This window comes from Sebastes fasciatus, chromosome 5, assembly GCF_043250625.1.
Source record: "Sebastes fasciatus isolate fSebFas1 chromosome 5, fSebFas1.pri, whole genome shotgun sequence".
Taxonomy (NCBI): Eukaryota; Metazoa; Chordata; class Actinopteri; order Perciformes; family Sebastidae; genus Sebastes; species Sebastes fasciatus.
The window spans coordinates 33,867,424-33,884,431 of NC_133799.1; the positions used below are offsets into that span (position 1 = coordinate 33,867,424).

Consider the following 17,008-nt stretch of genomic DNA (forward strand, 5'->3'; position numbering starts at 1 on the left):
GGCTAGAAAGTTACTCTGTTTAGGTTTAGGAAAAGATCGTGGTTTGCCTTAAAATAACTCCTGAGGTGGCGTTACTGAAACATAACCTACATGACAAACAAATCAACATTGACTTCTGGTTTCACACGAGACACGAAAGCCTGGTATTTTTTGACCCACCAGTCCAACCCCGACCTCCTCCCTATACGCGGTGTTTGCCGCTATTTCTATTTCCTGGTTCACGATTACGTTAATGACACACAAATTGATTTTGTGGGACATACATAAATTACAGTGCATTACTTTTCATAGGTATAGCTGCGAACAGTGTATGAGACCAGCCTAATTTATTCTCAATTCTTATTGTCATCTAAAGCATGCACTTCCAATAAAGCACCTTGCCATACCAATACAAGAAAATATACACTTTTACCAGATTTGCACTAACCATGTTCAGAAAATTAACAAACATTATCATTGCATAAATAAATATATATATATATATATATTATTTTATTATTTACCTCTTTTTTCATGTGCTGTTTGTTGTGTGCTTCATGGGTGATTTGACTTATATTGCGATGGGAATTGTAGTTTTATAAACATGTTTTGTCAATATTTGTAGGCGGTATTTTTTTTTGTTGCTTTTTTTTTTACTTGAAAGAGTCCAGCCCACAATAGTTCTCTCTGTACCCCCCCTCTGCTGGGAGGTCAAAGTTCAGGGTCAGCTACACACTGTAGCTGCAGCCCTGGAGCTGTGATGGGTGTCTGCCTGGAAATATAGATATAGCTAGAGTCAATGTCTGAGATGTGGAATCGGAAGAAACTAGAAGTTTCTAAAAAAAAATAAAAACTTAATGCACACAAATGCAACTTGTCTATAGTTTGGACAAACTTTTAGTTGTTGTTGCAGTTTGTGTGTTCTCCGGGTGTTCTGCTCTCTCTGTCTTTGATGCATGAGGCAGGTTGTTTGATAGAGACATGACAGCTTCACACAGTTGTGTGTGTGTGTGTGTGTGTGTGTGTGTGTGTGTGTCTATTGACAGCTCCAGATTGCTGTGAAACGCACAGAGAGAACAGTCTATTCCCTTTTCAGTCTGAAGCACAGGCAACATCCATCACGGCTGACAGAGAGAGAGAGGGAGCGATCGAGGGGAGAAGGAGGGAAGGAGAGGGGGAGTGACAGGTGAAGGAGTGATCTTAATTCTGAAGGGATTTTTTTTGCGTTTAAAGCTTGAATACACATCAGGTTACATTAGAAAGAGAAATGCTGCGGCGGAGAGACGAGTGGAGGTGGGATGACGCTGCTTTTCTGCTTCCTTTTTGTGTTTCCTTGTTTGTTTTTTCTCTTCCTGACCCCCAAACAACCCTTCAAACACACACAAATACACACACAAACACAGACGGAACAGGGCTTTTAATTTACTTTTTAACTGAAGTGACCAAGCTAGGATGGACAGAGTGAAAACACTTAACGCAGTCTCTCATTTCTTTCTCTCTGATTTTCTTTGTCTATCATTTACCCATGCTCATTCATCCTCTCTAATCTGCCCGTCACTCAGAATTGACCATCAGCTTTCTTAACGTCCAGGAGCTTTTGACTTATTGCTTTTTTTATACTCTCCTTTCCTTCCTCTGTTTCCTTTTTAATTTTTTTCTACATCAGCCCCCCCTCCACCTCCATTCCACCTCTCTTTTTATCTGATTACAGCCAGAGTTATAACTCCTTCTAGCTGATCTATATAGTTGTCTATCCTATTTACAGGGGCATCCATTGGATTATACTGGCCCCTTCTGCTTACATCTAGTTAGCCGTATAGGATTGATGGCTCACGCACACACACACGTACCAACAGGCACTTACATTGGCAACACACAAATGCACACTCTCTCACAGACAGCCACAAACCACACAAGTTACATGAGCATAAAGCCACAGTATACTGTATGTACATTTGCATATGCATGAGCACGCACACCCGGAGATACAAAACTGTATGTTCATGCAAATCCATGCACATGTGCAGAGATGCACACTTAACACCCATGGCCTCCCTTAGGCTAAGTATGCACCTCAGGCATAAGTGTGTCAAAGTGTACACTCCGCAGCTAGATTATCTTGGGGAATATAAATATTGTATTGGGACTCAGTGTTGGAGGACTTGAATCATGACTGCAAAATGAACCGTATCGGGACATTCCTAATATATATACTGTTGTTACCACTCATTCCCAAATGAATCAATGAAAAGTGAGTATTAAAGCTTCAGTAGGCAGTATATTTTTGGCATCATTGGGATAACATTCCATAATAACCTTTCAGCATATTGTAATTCAAGTGTTCTGAGAGAAAACTAGACTTCTGCACCTCCTCATGGCTGGTGGGTGGTGCTTGGTATTTCCTCAACCTGATCTCAACATGGCTGCCGGGGTCACAAACTTTCTCATTTTACAGCTAAACCGTACACTACAAGATGATTCTGAAAACATTTGAGGAGAGAGAGCGGAATTACAGTAACAGAATATTGATTCATATTTCATATCAGCGCTACCTAGTTTGACCGTTTGGTCAGGGTTCAAAGTGATTGACAGACGGCTCTCGTACATGGCAGCTGAAAGCAGGTTTAAGTCCTATATAAATACTGTGAAAGTACCGAAACGCTCAATCCACAGGGAAATACACACAGCCCGTATTCAGAATCTCTGCATTTGAAATAAGCTGTCAGGATTTCTGTCCATTTGTGATGTCAGAAATATACAATATTTAGACCCTTTACACAGATTTAAACGTAAACATTCTAAATGTGTCCCAGTTTATTTCCTGGTTGCAGTGTATGTGAATGTCATCAGCTGACAGGAAGTACACATGGACCCAAGCTGTTGCCTAACAACGCAATTCTGTCGCAATTTCGTCGCATTCCGTCAAAATGTGCTAAAATGGAGCGTTTCAGACAGAGTGTAAATGCAGGCATATTCAGGCCGACAGTATGAGGAAAATAAAGTTTTTTTTTAACATTACAGCATGTTAAACATGTTCTAGTAGAAACACGAAATACAAGTATGAACCTGAAAATGAGCATGATATGGGACCTTTAAGATATCAAAATACTGAAGTGAGTAACACTTGAACCGATTGACATTGAATGATTTTGATTAATTATAATATTTGCTGGGTGCTGTTGCACACTGGGAAAGAATTTGGTTGAGATTGCCTTCCCCGACTTCCCCCCGTTAGGAATACATCCGGCAAAATGAAATGTCTTTATATTCCAGAAACGCCACAACTCGTGGGAGCTCTGTGATCAGCCACTGTACGACTGCATGTAATTTAATGGCTGTCGTGGCCTCAGTGCATTTTCTGTCCTAGCTGTCCCAGAATACCCTGGGTAGATGTTGTTTCCCCGTTCTAGTGGAGCTTCGCTCTGCGGCTGTCACTGCATTTATGAGTTTGCCGCTCGGTGCCAGCCTGCATATCCGCTTCACCGTTGAGCCGGTCGGTCTATCGCTTGAGGGGAAGAGAAGAAGAGGGAGAAGGAGGAGTGTGATTCCACTCTAATTTTGTGCTCTTCACTTGAAGAGATTGCTCAGGCTATAATTGCAGACCCTTTGCTCGGGGTAAATCAATCTAAATGGAACAGGCCTGGATGATGCTACTCTACTTGACCGACTCTGTTCCGTCCTACTTCTGATTTTCTCAATCGCTCCCCTGGTGCTCAAGTGACTGTTAAATAGACTTTAGAGGAGAAGACACACACGCAGGCATAATCATACACACATACATAGGAAAAAAATGTTCTTCGAGTACTCAAAGAAATGACTTACACTCGCGTAAATTAGTTCCTCTCGTGGAGTAAATGGGAGGTTTTCACAGTTTTAAAAGGTATGTTAGAAACCCAGACCACCACACATAGAACTAAATTAACTGCTAATTGCAATGTATGTAATAAGTAGTCATAATTTAAATAATGGCCTGAAGCCTGGCATGTTTAAGCTAAGCCGTCCTCACCCAAAAAACAGTCTGTGCAAGCTGCTTATTACGACCCATATTTACATTTATATATACATTACATTTAGTTAAATAATCAGCAGTAGATGTCACATAGAAGTGGTGTACATCATCTGAAAGCTGCGAACCTGAAGATTAATTTGAGATGCAGCTAAGCACCGTGTGTCCAGTTGTTCGAATCCTTAATTAGAAATAGCAATTAATTAATTAATTGATTAATTGATTAATCAATTAATCAATTAAAATTAATTGTGGAAGTAGAACGTGATGACACGTGTTTGTGATGGCCATCCCCATGCTCTATTATGTCTCATAAATTGGTGCAGTAATTTTGGGGGTTGACATCATTTGTTACACAGATTTGGTGCTAAATTTAATAATTTTTTACGACTCAAGAATTGAAAAAAATTATAAAAATTCCCTCCAAAATACCACATTAAGACACCAAGACCTTAAGGAACACCGTAGAAAAAGCCATGCTGTGATTTGGTTTAAAAAACTTTTGACATTTGGAGATTTCTGCAAGAATTGCATTTTTGGGCATTTGGATGGCGAGCACTTCTGTTGTGTAAACCGCTATTAAAAAAACATTATTGTCAATCTAGCTTGATTAATGATTATAGCTGTACAGTTTCATGAGGCTGTGATTATCCTAGAGGTCACCACAAGGTCATTTTATACAGTGAGGTCAAATAAAAAAAAAAATGGTCTCACTACAATGAAATGGCTACTATGGGGACTAACATCATCACACATGAATACAGTTGGTTTTCATTGGATCTACAAGAGTCTCAGCTTTACAGTGATACCCAATTTGTAATGTTATTCCAGGAATGTTTAGGGACCCCAGTATGCATAAATATTCAGATACACCATCTGAGTATAGGCGAGGGGTGGACCCCTTTGAAAATCGCCATGTCAGTTTTTCCTTGCCAAAATATAGCGTAACGTAGCGTTATTAAGTGTTTTTTTCCTGACATGTTAGCATGACATGGTTGGTACCAATGGATTTTATAGTTTCATATGATAGCATGGTACCAATATCGTCACCAACAATTTCTAAAAGACAAAATAGCGGCCAGGCGAGCCGGCGGGGCCGTCAGAGTTTTGAAGGGTTAAAACCACTGTGCGACTGCTTCACATCATTAAACAGAACATCATATATGTAGTTTTGAGATTCTGTTGTTTCGGTGTGAGGATGTATTGGTTTAAGCAGTGTGTAAATGCTACCTTGATCCGTCCGAAAATTACAAGTAGGATGAGCACATATTGTTTCTTTAAGCCTATTTTCCAACCTGATATCAGCATTCAGTCTGTATGTGGCTACATTCACCTTAATGCCATCTGATCTCGTGGCTTTGCATTTACACCTGGTATTATTAAGCATTCTTGTTATCTCCATTCGGCCTGCATTAAGTAGACGGCGATGGCAGACTTGTCAACACACATGGCATGAGCGAGGTCAAGAGAAATGAAGCTGCCATGGTATCCACTCATTTTCCCCCTGTGCAGTGGAAGCGATACAGAGCACATGGCACAGTAAATACAGGTGTAATTGGGGGGATTTGTGTGAAAACTGGCAGCAAATTCTGCAGTGAGATGTGTGAAATACTAAAACTTGCAGGTTGCGGCAATGACACGCCGCACATTTCCTCTGATATGTTGCTTATTATTGGATAGGCTACAGATAGGATTGTATTTGTCACATGCTCAAACAATAATGTGCAGTGGGGCATGCTCTTGAGGGTTAGATAAAAAAGGCTAATGCAATAAAAAAAACATTGATTAGATTAAGAGTATAAATAAGAATTAGTTAAAGAAATATAAAGAATAAAAAAAACAAGGGATGAAAATTATCATATAGTAATATATAAGTGTGCAGCCGGGCTGTGCAATATTTCAGTATATAAAGATATGCATATATCACAGTTGTAATTATTAGATATTCTAATTATATAGTTATTAGTTGTAATTAATACGATTTTAGGTTCATCCATTTGTCACAACCCGTCTCAAGGGAGAGACAGAAAGAGTGACTGACTGTCACCAGGGTCCTCACATATATCATAAAGCGTTTGATGGACTATTCCATTGCCCTGCAATCACCAATTAAAAGCTGAGGTATAAGCCTCTCTTTAACCATCAAGGTAGAGATAACCCTTACATTAACTAATGCGATAACCTCCCATAACCCACTTCCTATCTTTAGCAGACACATAATTGTAGAGTGTGTGTTATTAATACGAGTACCTCTCCATATTGTACCAACTTCATATCCTCTCTTTATCTCTTCCTCTCTCTCTCTCTCCCACCGTCTCCCAGGTTTAGCATAGAGCCTCCCATTACGCTGTGTAATTGCGCATGCTAATTATTTTACCATTATGATTTCACAGTATGTTGCTGCTTATCCATAATGTGTCTGTTTTGCCAAGTTTTTCGCTGTACTGTGACGAAACAGTGCCGCTTTACTGCCTTGCGTGGCAATTGTGATGAAATCCAGGTTTAGTCCTTACTTGCTTACCGAGCATCTCCCTCCAGCCAAACAGATCATTAAAAAAGGATAGTTTACTCCATAAAAATATGGATATCTCCAACACTCTGCAACCCACACCAAAATTAGCTATATTAATAAATAGCACTGCAGGAAAAGAGAGAAATTATTTTTTTTCATTTTGGGAGTGAACTGTGCCTTTAACCTGCTCTTGTAGGTGTCACACAAATTAGCTGTATTATAACCAGATGGCAACCAAAAGTGATAAAGTAAAGATTAATTCAGCCCACGTGTTTGCGATCAAAATCAGATTTTTATGTCCAATGTCCATACTTATTATTGAGCATTTTTCCAGAATCTGTTGCATTTGCCCCAGGACATTTCATTCCTACAAGATAAAACTAAATATTGACTAAATGAAAGTCAGGTGTACGTTTAACATTTTTTTTTTTTTTTTGCAAAAGTAAGTTATTTGATTCTAAGTAAATGTCCAAAATTCAGAAATGTAAGTGAAAGTTTAAAAGTAGCAAAAATAAACCTCTAATTGTAATGTTCTAGTATGTTTGACTACTCCATATATACTGTGGATTTCTGGCTCTTTTTTTTTAAGGAGAGAATACACGTGCAGGCAGGATACACATGCACATTTCACCCAATATCGAAGAAGGAAGATTAGCTTGTGTTTCCCTATGAAGTCCAACTGCACATTCATTTCGATTCTTGCTGTTGGAAAATATTTGATGAAAATGAAAGTTCCCTTTGAAGCAGACACATTCCTTTCAGTCACGCTGGAGACTTTAAACTCTGACGGCATATTTGATGAGCTCAGTGTATGTTTTGAATATAAAACTTTTACACCTTAAACTATTAAGTCTAACCATTAGATAACAGAGGGAAAAAAATTACAATACTTTTTGTCTGAAATGTATCACACAGTTGAAAAACTTAAGTTATGTAAAACTTAATAATTATACTTGGGAACAATGGTTGATATTAATGTTACCCACTTTAGTACCACATTGCTCTGTTATAGTGATGAAAAAACAATCTCATTTGACCTAAACTAACATCCCACCAACATAGTAGGGGCAGGTTCACACTCCTGAATCGAACCAATGCGAGGATGATAACATTATTTCAGTTTTCCCAACTGGTCCAGTTTGCGTTCACAAAGGGGAAACTCAAGCGGTTCAGACATTGTAAACATGGGCCAGGTTGTGGAAATGTTGTTTGATTATTCGTCATACATTTGGCTCCGACTCAACCGTTGCCACGACGTGTGTCATGTGCTTTCCTACTCTGTGACAAGAGAGTGTGGATGAAGCAAAGTTGTTAAATGTACTGATTTAGCTGCTGGCTAGTTAGCTAGCTTGCTAATTCCACCATGCGTTCTTGCTACACTGGTTAACGTGCAGAAAATGAGCCGTAAAAAGGTTGGCACTCACCTGGCGGTATAGCAATGTGCTTTCCTACGCTGTGACAAGAGTGTTTGGATGTTTTTTTTACTCATTTAGCTAGTTAGCTACCTAGCTTGTTAATTACCTCTGCCAAGGCCGAAGTCCTAGGAAGGAGGTTATGTTTTCACCGGCGTTGGTTTGTTGGTTTGTCCGTTTGCAGGATTAATCCAAAAGTCCACGATGGATTTTAATGAAAGTTTTTGGAGGGTTGGGGTGTGGCACAATGAACAATCCATTATATTTTGGTGGCGATCCGGATCATGATCCGGCTTCGGGAATTGTTTTGCCATCTCCCGCATCCATTGGGCCCATTGAGCAGGCGCAGTAGCGTTTCCTTTAACTCCGCCTCCAAGCCCTCGCTCCAGCCTCGATTTTGGTCTCATTCACATGAACGGAGGAAGGACAAATACTCTGGATTCGGCTCTTAGTGCATTTTACAACTTTTAGGTCCTAATGATTTAAATAAGGGCTATTCAAGTGTTCGTACTGGGAAGTTGATTTACCTCGAAAGAAAATAAATTATCCATTAATTTACAGACGTAATTCCACTGTTTGGCCACTATGAAAAAAAAATAAATAATAAAAAAAAAAAAGAAATCGCTCCGGAGTTCGGTTCAACCGGACCAAACAAGGCAAGTGAACATGCCATTAGTTTGTGGCAAATAGTTTGATTGATTACAAAATTGAATAGGAATTTTCAACATTAAAGTATCAAAACAGCCCAGTATTCCTAGGAATTATATCCATATTGGACAATTCAACACCGTCAAGTCCAATTCCAGGAAGTCATTTTCCCCATATGTAGGCTACTGTAGCGAGACAGAGCGTAAGGGAATAGAGGTCAGGTGGTGAATGGGTGTTGGCAAATCAGACTTTCATGCAGAAAACTGGACCTTGCTTAAACTGACACAAGACCTTGTGTGAGGTATACTATTCCAGCATAGACTTACTGGTCAGATCCAATGTGTGTGGGAAAAATAGCAAAGATGTCATTTTTGATAGTCTGGGTGGTGCCTTTGTAAAAAAACATTCCTGCCCCGGGGCCCACTAATAGTTTAATCGGGCCAAGAGCTCACACCACAGAACAAGTTGCCAACAGGACATTCTCTGAAGATGTTAGTTCGAAACTCGAGTCAGATAAATACAACCTAACAACACGATCGCTTCAATGGGGTCTGCTAACTGGCCCAGTCTGTCTGCCAGCTGACCAGTCAGAGCAGGAAAAGCATTGACCCCTCTGTCAACGGGTCTGTCTGTAGCTGCTTTGACTTTGTGGACACACATTGGACCTCTCTGCTGTACAGTACGAAGCTGCCTCTCCCCGTATATATCTCCGCCTCTCCCTCTGTCTGTCTGTCTACGTCTCTCTGCTGCCCCGGGTTCACGTCACACCATAACAGGATTCATCTAAGTCAAGGGTTAGATAAAGAGCAGTGGGAGGGACTGCAATAAAAGAGGAGAGAATCCTTTTTCATCTCAGCCTCTCGCTGTTTCTCTGTCTCTATAAGTGCTTGTCGACGGTATGGAGCGTTGCGTCTGCGCCGCAGGTCTCTGCCCCAGCCAACCGCCGCTCTAATCCTGTTTCCTCTTTTCACACGCTCTATGATAGACTACTTTGGGGTGCGTTCATGCCCTGAAAATAGTCTGCGTGAGCTATTTCATGCGTGTTGTGCTATGTTGTCTGCCTGTTTGTCTGCGCTCCTCAGTGCTAGGGATGTGTGGTGAGTCTGTGAGCGTGTTGGTCAGCGGGGTCCAGCGAAAATGGATAGTGATGATATATGGGTGCCACACACACCCCAGAGGTCGTTGTTGGAGCACGGTGCATTACTGTGATTGAAGCCGATAATGCACCAACAGACTCCGTGCTGTGCCCCTTCTAACCCAATCACAACTCTGCTGATGGCGTGCCCCACCATCTGTGCTTCTTGGATTGGATGGGGGGAGTGATTGATGTGCACTTGAACCTATTCCAGTGAGTTATCGTGGCCCGCTGTAGTCTTTAAGACAAGACCCTGTGGTCATTTTTCACCTGCGGACGCCAGTTTGTCGTACTGTCCTGCCTTATCCTGCATTCATTAACTCTTTGATGCAAAGCTGAAATGCAATTACAGTGTTTCACAGTTGGGGGGGCGGGTGTATCATTTCCTCTCTTATCCCATGAATCATGATATATAGCATTTTAGCAATTGGACTGCTAAGAATGAATTGAAAACATATTCACCATTTCCAAGATTTGACTTTTTTGAAAGTTTGTCATTTGCTACCATGTGGGCAACAATTTAACTATTCATTTAGCCACAGTATCTCTGAAAGCACAAATAGACATCCTAAAGTGAAATCTTTCATGAGCCTGAAAGTTCATTGTATAGATCTTGGGAACAGTTCAATTAAGTCAACATCAATTTATTCACATTTTCCAGAGGTATCAACAACAGTTTAGCTCAGGGGTCTCCAACAAGTAGCTTGCGAACTACCATCTTCTGAGTAGCTCGCCAAAGGTTCAAATAATATGTACATTAATGTAATGAGACAAAGTCAGTTTTTAAACCTGTTTCAATTTCGATCCAATCCAATTCATGGACATCCTGCCCCCTTCTGCAACAAAATGATTATTTGCCAATCAGCTGCCAATTAAACGAGTTACGCTGCAGTGACGCTGTAACATTAGGCGATGTTAGCAGGCTAGCAAGCACCAGATTTGACAATGACTGCAGAAAATTGCCAGGCCAATAAAAGGCAAAAATATATATATATTTTCATGAGGAAGAATTTTTTTTTTCACAAATGTGAATGACATTTGCGTTGCAAGCTTGTCAGTTGGTAAAATAAAACGCCGAGCGCCACTTCACCAAAGTTCAAAGCAACTTTTCATGAGACTTTCCGGCTGGTAGCAATCTACGAACGGAGAAGGTAACGGAGCTGAAAACAACACTTAAACGACAACAGTTTACCAAACTGACAAAGAAAGCCAACGTAGTAACAGAGGCTTCGTTTAGTGGCGCACATCCTAACGAAACACAAAAAAACCTTCCTATGGTCGAGATTATATTAGAGGTGATGACTGCTGTGGCTAAAACCTTTTTAATGGACCATAAAGGTAAGACAAAAATGATGTGTGCTGTTGGTGATGTACAACTCGGTTCTATGAGTAGCTCTCGGTTGCTTTCATTTTTGTGAAATTGGCTCTCGGAGGAAAAAAACGTTGGAGACCCCTTGTTGAGCTAATCTAAATGCCATACTATTAATTGGCTTATATTTTTCAATTATTTTGTGTAGATTCCCTGTAAATCATGTCAAAATTCTGTGCAGCCTGTTACAATTTGGGCAACATGTAGTTATAACTGTTACTGCTTCATTTTAAACTGTTGATTTGGGATCGACCACACAGCTGCATTGGCCACTTGAGCAATGGTGTGAACACTCCAACATCCACTCGATGGCTGCACAAGAAGAGGTCCAGATGATTATCTGGACCTTCCTCCTCTTCCATCTTTCCCCCATCTGCTGGATTGTGAATGAAATGGCAGGGAGAGAGAGAGAGAGGAGGAGGATTCCATATTAAAACTCTGTTTGCATCCTGTGCGGTTTTGCAAGTCACAAGTAAGGCCCAAGTCTTGCACTCAAGTCCCGAGTCAAGTCCTAAACTTTGAGTTTTGGGTCCTAAACAAGTCATAATGCACTCTACACACCAAATGTAATGCCATTTTAACAACAGAGCAATAATTTATATTAAATACTAGAATGGCACACGGAGAGTGCAGACTTCCGCCCGTTGGATTCAGGAAAAATTCCTGAATCCGGATCATGATCTGGATCGCCACCAAAATCTAATGGATTGTTCATTGTGCCACACCCCACCCCTCCAAAAAAAATCATTTAAATCCATCTCAGACTTTTGGAGTTATCCTGCAAACGGACAAACAAACAAACCAAAACAACAAACCAACGCCGGCCTTCGGCCTTGGCGGAGGTAATTACATATTACACACATTAATTACATTTTAAAAAATCATAAATGCTTTTAAAAGTTGGTATTTATTTGTTAAAACTAGTGTGAATCATTAAAAAAAAAAAAAAAAGAAGTCTGGGGAATTAAGTGTTGACTCACTGGGAATGAATATCGTTAACATTAGTTGATTCATGAAATGAAGGGAAATTAATTCATTTGTGGCACACTTTAAATAGCATACTGTTTTATTCTTTGGGCTTTGGGGGGAGGTATCAAGTATTTATAAGTCAATAGGCTCAAGTCAGTGAAATCCCGAGTCACTGTTGTTAAAGTCCAAGTCAAGCTGCCGGTCTTTTTTTTTCTTGTCAAGTCGAGTCTAATGTCATCAAATTTGTGATTCTGACTCGAGTCCAAGTCATGTGACTCGAGTCCACGCCTCTGCATGGTGATGTCAATAACATGCCTGTACCGCATGTTCACGTTTACAAACCCAGCATCCATAATTCTGTCCATCCAACATATCATTAGGTCTGTTTACCCCCACTAACAACAAAAAGACTCATAGCTCTTGTTTTCCTGCCTGTTTCAAATGAGCCATGCTCCCATGTGTGCTCGTGTGTGCATCACATTGAATGTGTGTGTGTGTGTGTGGATTATCTTTCCTTAGCATATGATTGTCCCAGTGTGTGTGAGTGTCTGTGTAATACGTACTGCAGAGAATAGTAGAAACATCGCTCCAGTAACTCGCTGCATAATTCTCGGTGCCAGGGGAGACTCGCCTGGTTGGTTCATTTCTACGGAGAGATGTCTCCCAGTGTTTGAAGAGGCTAAAATAGAACAGTACAAAGCATGTCAGGGGGAGAAAAAAAAAACCTGTATTCCCGCCACACACTCTGCACAGCGCAGCCGGGGAATAGCTGCTCGTCTGTCTGCCTGACTGACTTGACTAATATTTTATGCAACCCACAAGAAAAAAAATAGGAATAATGGGAGGGACGTTCATCTTTGAAGTGGTTGTAGTTGGAGATTTGTGAGTCTCTCAAATCTTTCTACCTCTCCATGTATACAGTGTCTTCCATTCTGCATGCAGTCATTGTATTAGTCGCCAGTCTTACTATGAATCCCAAAAACACATTGACATTGTGTTGAGCCATGCAGCAACAGTAGATAGCCACTCACACTCACTCAGAGAAAAACAAGAACATGCTTTAATTATTCTTATCTTATTAAGAAAAAGTAACGGCATGGCCAGCACAAATAAAGGCTGTGTAAAAGATATAGAAGGTGGTTGGTTTACATGGTGACACCATAATACACCATAATGTATAGCCTATTTCTACAGCACTAATTCATCAGTACAACACCCGAGTTGTGTCATAATCACCACTCTATTTGTCTCCCCCCCAACTGTAGCTGATGAGATATGCCAGTGAAACTCAACACTTCCTGCAGATGTTTCACATTAAAAGCCTACCAGGAAAGGAGGGAACTGTAAGACTTTTAATATGAGCCATCTTTGCAGGAAGTGTTGAGTTTAACAATAACAACAACATGAATAATAATCATAATAATAATAATAATAATAATAATAATAATAATATAATTACTGTTATTATTAATGATAATCAAAACAAATTAAATTATTAATAATAATCATGATACTAATAATAATAATAATCATGATAATAATAATAATAATAATCATGATGATAATAATAATAATAATACGTAATAATACATAAATAAAAAGATAAATTAATAGGATTAAAATATATATAAAAAAACATTTAACTCACTAGTCTAATTTAATCTAATTTGTCACTGACTTTAATGAGGTTCCATAGTTCAGTGAAAAAGAAAAGAATAAATCAATTATAAATATAAGCTAACATGTACAAAGAAACATACCCCTTTGTTGTGCCACATGGATAGTTCAATATACTGTACAATATTTATGATTATTCAACATTTCAGTTGGAAAAAACTTGTGTGTGTAAAATCTCCACACAATGACCTTAAGGTCCTCACAGTAGAGTTGGCAAAGCTGCTCATGTCCTCATCTGCACTAAATAATATTGTGTCGACGATAAAAAAAACTAAAAAAAAACATCACATAACATAACATATGCTGTTTACTTGAAGTGTTTGAGTAAGGCACTTACTGTGGGAAGAAATAAATAATGTACTTTCTAGAATTGTTCTATTTTCATTTTAGCTTGCAGAACATCATTGTGGGATTTCAAGGATCTGTAGTGCAGGTGCACAATTTAAATAGGGAATTTATTTCACAACACAAGACATATGCCAACATTGCCTTTGGGTCATCTCCTTCACAGGGTCATCTTCACTCATCTTTCCCTCTGCCTCACTGCATCACTCCTGCCCCTCAACCCCATAACCAGAGCCAGAGGTGATGGCCTGTACCTTCATCCAGTTAGTTCAGGTCTGAGAGAACTGTGGTTGTCTATATAGCTTGTGCGGATGTACGGTACAGTACAGTATGTTCTGTGTGGTGGAGCTGTGGACAAAAACATGGAACAATAGTTAGATAGATGTACATTCAACTGTGTGGATACAACCCTAGAAACGGCAAGAATCATGCAAGTACATCAACTTTTTTTTTACCTTCTACGATACAAGTAGACAAGCCAGCAAAGCTACGGAAAACTAGTCCAGTGATGACTTCTGCAGTTTATGTACTGGAGGTCATGTGATCCTCATCTTGTTTGGTTGTTGTGGTCCGTCGAGAGTCTCATGAAAGAGGTAGATATACTTCATGGTCACACCATCACACCCACACACTTTCTTTTGTGGACCAACCGGCCAACGGAGTGAGCTATAGAGCTATAGAGCTTAAGAGCTATAGAGCAATAGAGCTATAGAGCCGCTGGTCGCAGCTAAAAATGATTAGACATTCGGGATACCAATGCAAAAACTGTTCCTGTCTGAAACCCTTTGTTTTTTTAATTTTTTTTGTCCAGCACTCATAGTTTCTGTTTTGACTTATTTATTATGGTTCCGTCCATCTTTCACTTGCATGAGGCACGCCCCGATCCTTTAACAAGGACCAAAGGTGATGGCCTGTGGTTCTCTTAAAGGTCCCGTATCGTGCTCATTTTCAGTTTCATACTTGTATTTTGGGTTTCTACTAAAACATGTTTACATGCTTAAATGTTTAAATAACCCTTTATTTTTCTCATACTGTCTGCTTGAATATACTGGAATTCACCCTCTGTCTGAAACACTCCGTTTTAGTACATTTCAATGGAATTGCAACAGAATTGCGTTGCTAAGCAACAGCTTAGGTCATTGTTTACTTCCTGCCAGCTGATGTCACTCACATACACTGCAACAGGAAATAAACTGGGACCCATTTAGAATGTTTACGTTTAAAACTGTGAAATGGTCTAAATATTGTAGATTTGTGACATCACAAATGGACAGAAATCCTGACGGCTTGTTTCAAAAGCTCAGTTTCTGAATACGGGCTGTGTGTATTTCTCTGTGGATTAAGCGTTTCGATACTTTCACAGTATTTATACAGAACTTAAACCTGCTTTATAATACAAAAACCATGAAAATGACACTTTCTACAATATGGGCCCTTTAATACCCACAATACAATCAACATACAGTATGTCCGAGTGAAGAGCAGCATGTAGATTTTATATACATTTGGAGGAGTGGAGGAAAGAGTTCTGGTGATGTAAAGAGGTAATAAGAATAGTGAAGGAGAAGCTATGAGAGCCAAAGGAGATATGAAGAGACGAGTGTGAGGGGTTGGGGTTGGGGAGTGGAATGGTTGCCAGGGTTACGGTCAGGGTTGTGACCCCTTATGTCAATCCGCCCATTTGGAGCATATTGCAGAGTAAGAGGATTGGATTTTTATGGAGATGGATTTCATCTGCTGGAAAGCTCTCTCTCTCTGTCTCTATACCTCTCTCCACCTCCCCTTCACCCACTGTACCTTTCGCTCAGGCTTCCCCCGTCTTCCTCCTGGTGTTACCATGTGTGACTTGTCACCTGACTACATTTCCGAAGCTGTCTCCTTTCCTCGCTTTCCCCTTCCTTCTCCTCTGCCTGCCTGCCTTCCATCCTTCTCTAAACCTCACTAGTGTGTTTATTCAGTGACATCAGGATCAACATGATCCCCTAGTGATATTTTCCAAATGCCAATTTGTGTCTCCTAACTCACACGTAAAAGATTACAGTATGTAGCTGTGTGTATTTTTTTTTTTTCCCCATCAGTGCTTCTGTATCTGTCTGTGGATTTCAGACGATGACAGAGAGGATGTAATGGAGAGAGCTTAGCCGGCTGCCTTTTTTTAAATGTCACACTATTCTCTTTCCATCTGCTGCACACTCTGGCCGGTAGAATGCAATTGCACTTTGATGCTGGTTGATGCACTCCACTATGGAGGGCACAAATTACGATTTACGCTCGGTATTAAAATGCGATCACATGTTTGGGTGCAGATTCAAACTGAACAAGTGGGTATGATATGAATTTGTAAGCCCACAATCTGAATCAGTGATGCGTGAGTGTAGTATATGTATAGTCAATGCTCACCGTGGCTAAACTGCTTACCCAGCACTCCGCACCTGCACACAGCATTTTAATGGGTTCTCCCAGAAAAGCCTCCAAATGTGATCAGATTTCAGCCAGAGTCAGCCAGGAGTAAACAGAAAACAGGGAGCATCCAATAGCCTACTGGCAGAAACTTGTGAAAAAAATGTCCTCCCTGCTGGTCAGAAGTCAGTAGAAACATCAAAGCTGGCAGATTGGCATTGGTTTTAGAGATATAAATGTAATAGTTCAGGTAGAACACATTTATTCATATTTCATCTGCCAGGAGAGTGAGCCGATCCTTCACTGCAGACTCCATCGCTTTCATCCATCGCTTAACGCATTGTTCTAGAACAACAACTCACATAAGAGACAAACGGGTCTTTTTGCATAGTTTTTTGACATTCTAAAAAATGCTTTACTGTAAATGTCTAAGTCACTTTAAAGTTACTGTGAGGAACTTTTAACTGGTTATGAAACAGTATCAATGTATTGCCCGTATTGCTGGGCCCGCTGGAGGGAAGGGAGGCACAGAAGAACCAGAACCAGGACATCTCAT

At 40.1% G+C, this 17,008-nt stretch overlaps 1 protein-coding gene and 1 long non-coding RNA gene across 4 annotated transcripts in view; one reads left to right on the forward strand and one right to left on the reverse strand.

Annotated features, from left to right (window-relative positions):
• The window catches only part of nlgn1 (neuroligin 1), a 398,518-nt gene that overhangs the window by 193,982 nt on the left and 187,528 nt on the right, over positions 1–17,008 (forward strand). The gene's annotated exons all lie outside the window — the stretch shown is intronic.
• The window catches only part of LOC141768633 (uncharacterized), a 3,470-nt gene continuing 603 nt past the window's right edge, over positions 14,142–17,008 (reverse strand). The window contains exons 1-2 of the long non-coding RNA XR_012594129.1: positions 14,508–17,008; positions 14,142–14,400 (exon numbers count right to left, since the gene is read on the reverse strand). The exon at positions 14,508–17,008 is cut by the window's right edge and continues 603 nt beyond it. This is a non-coding gene — a long non-coding RNA (uncharacterized LOC141768633). The remainder of the gene's footprint in view (positions 14,401–14,507) is intronic.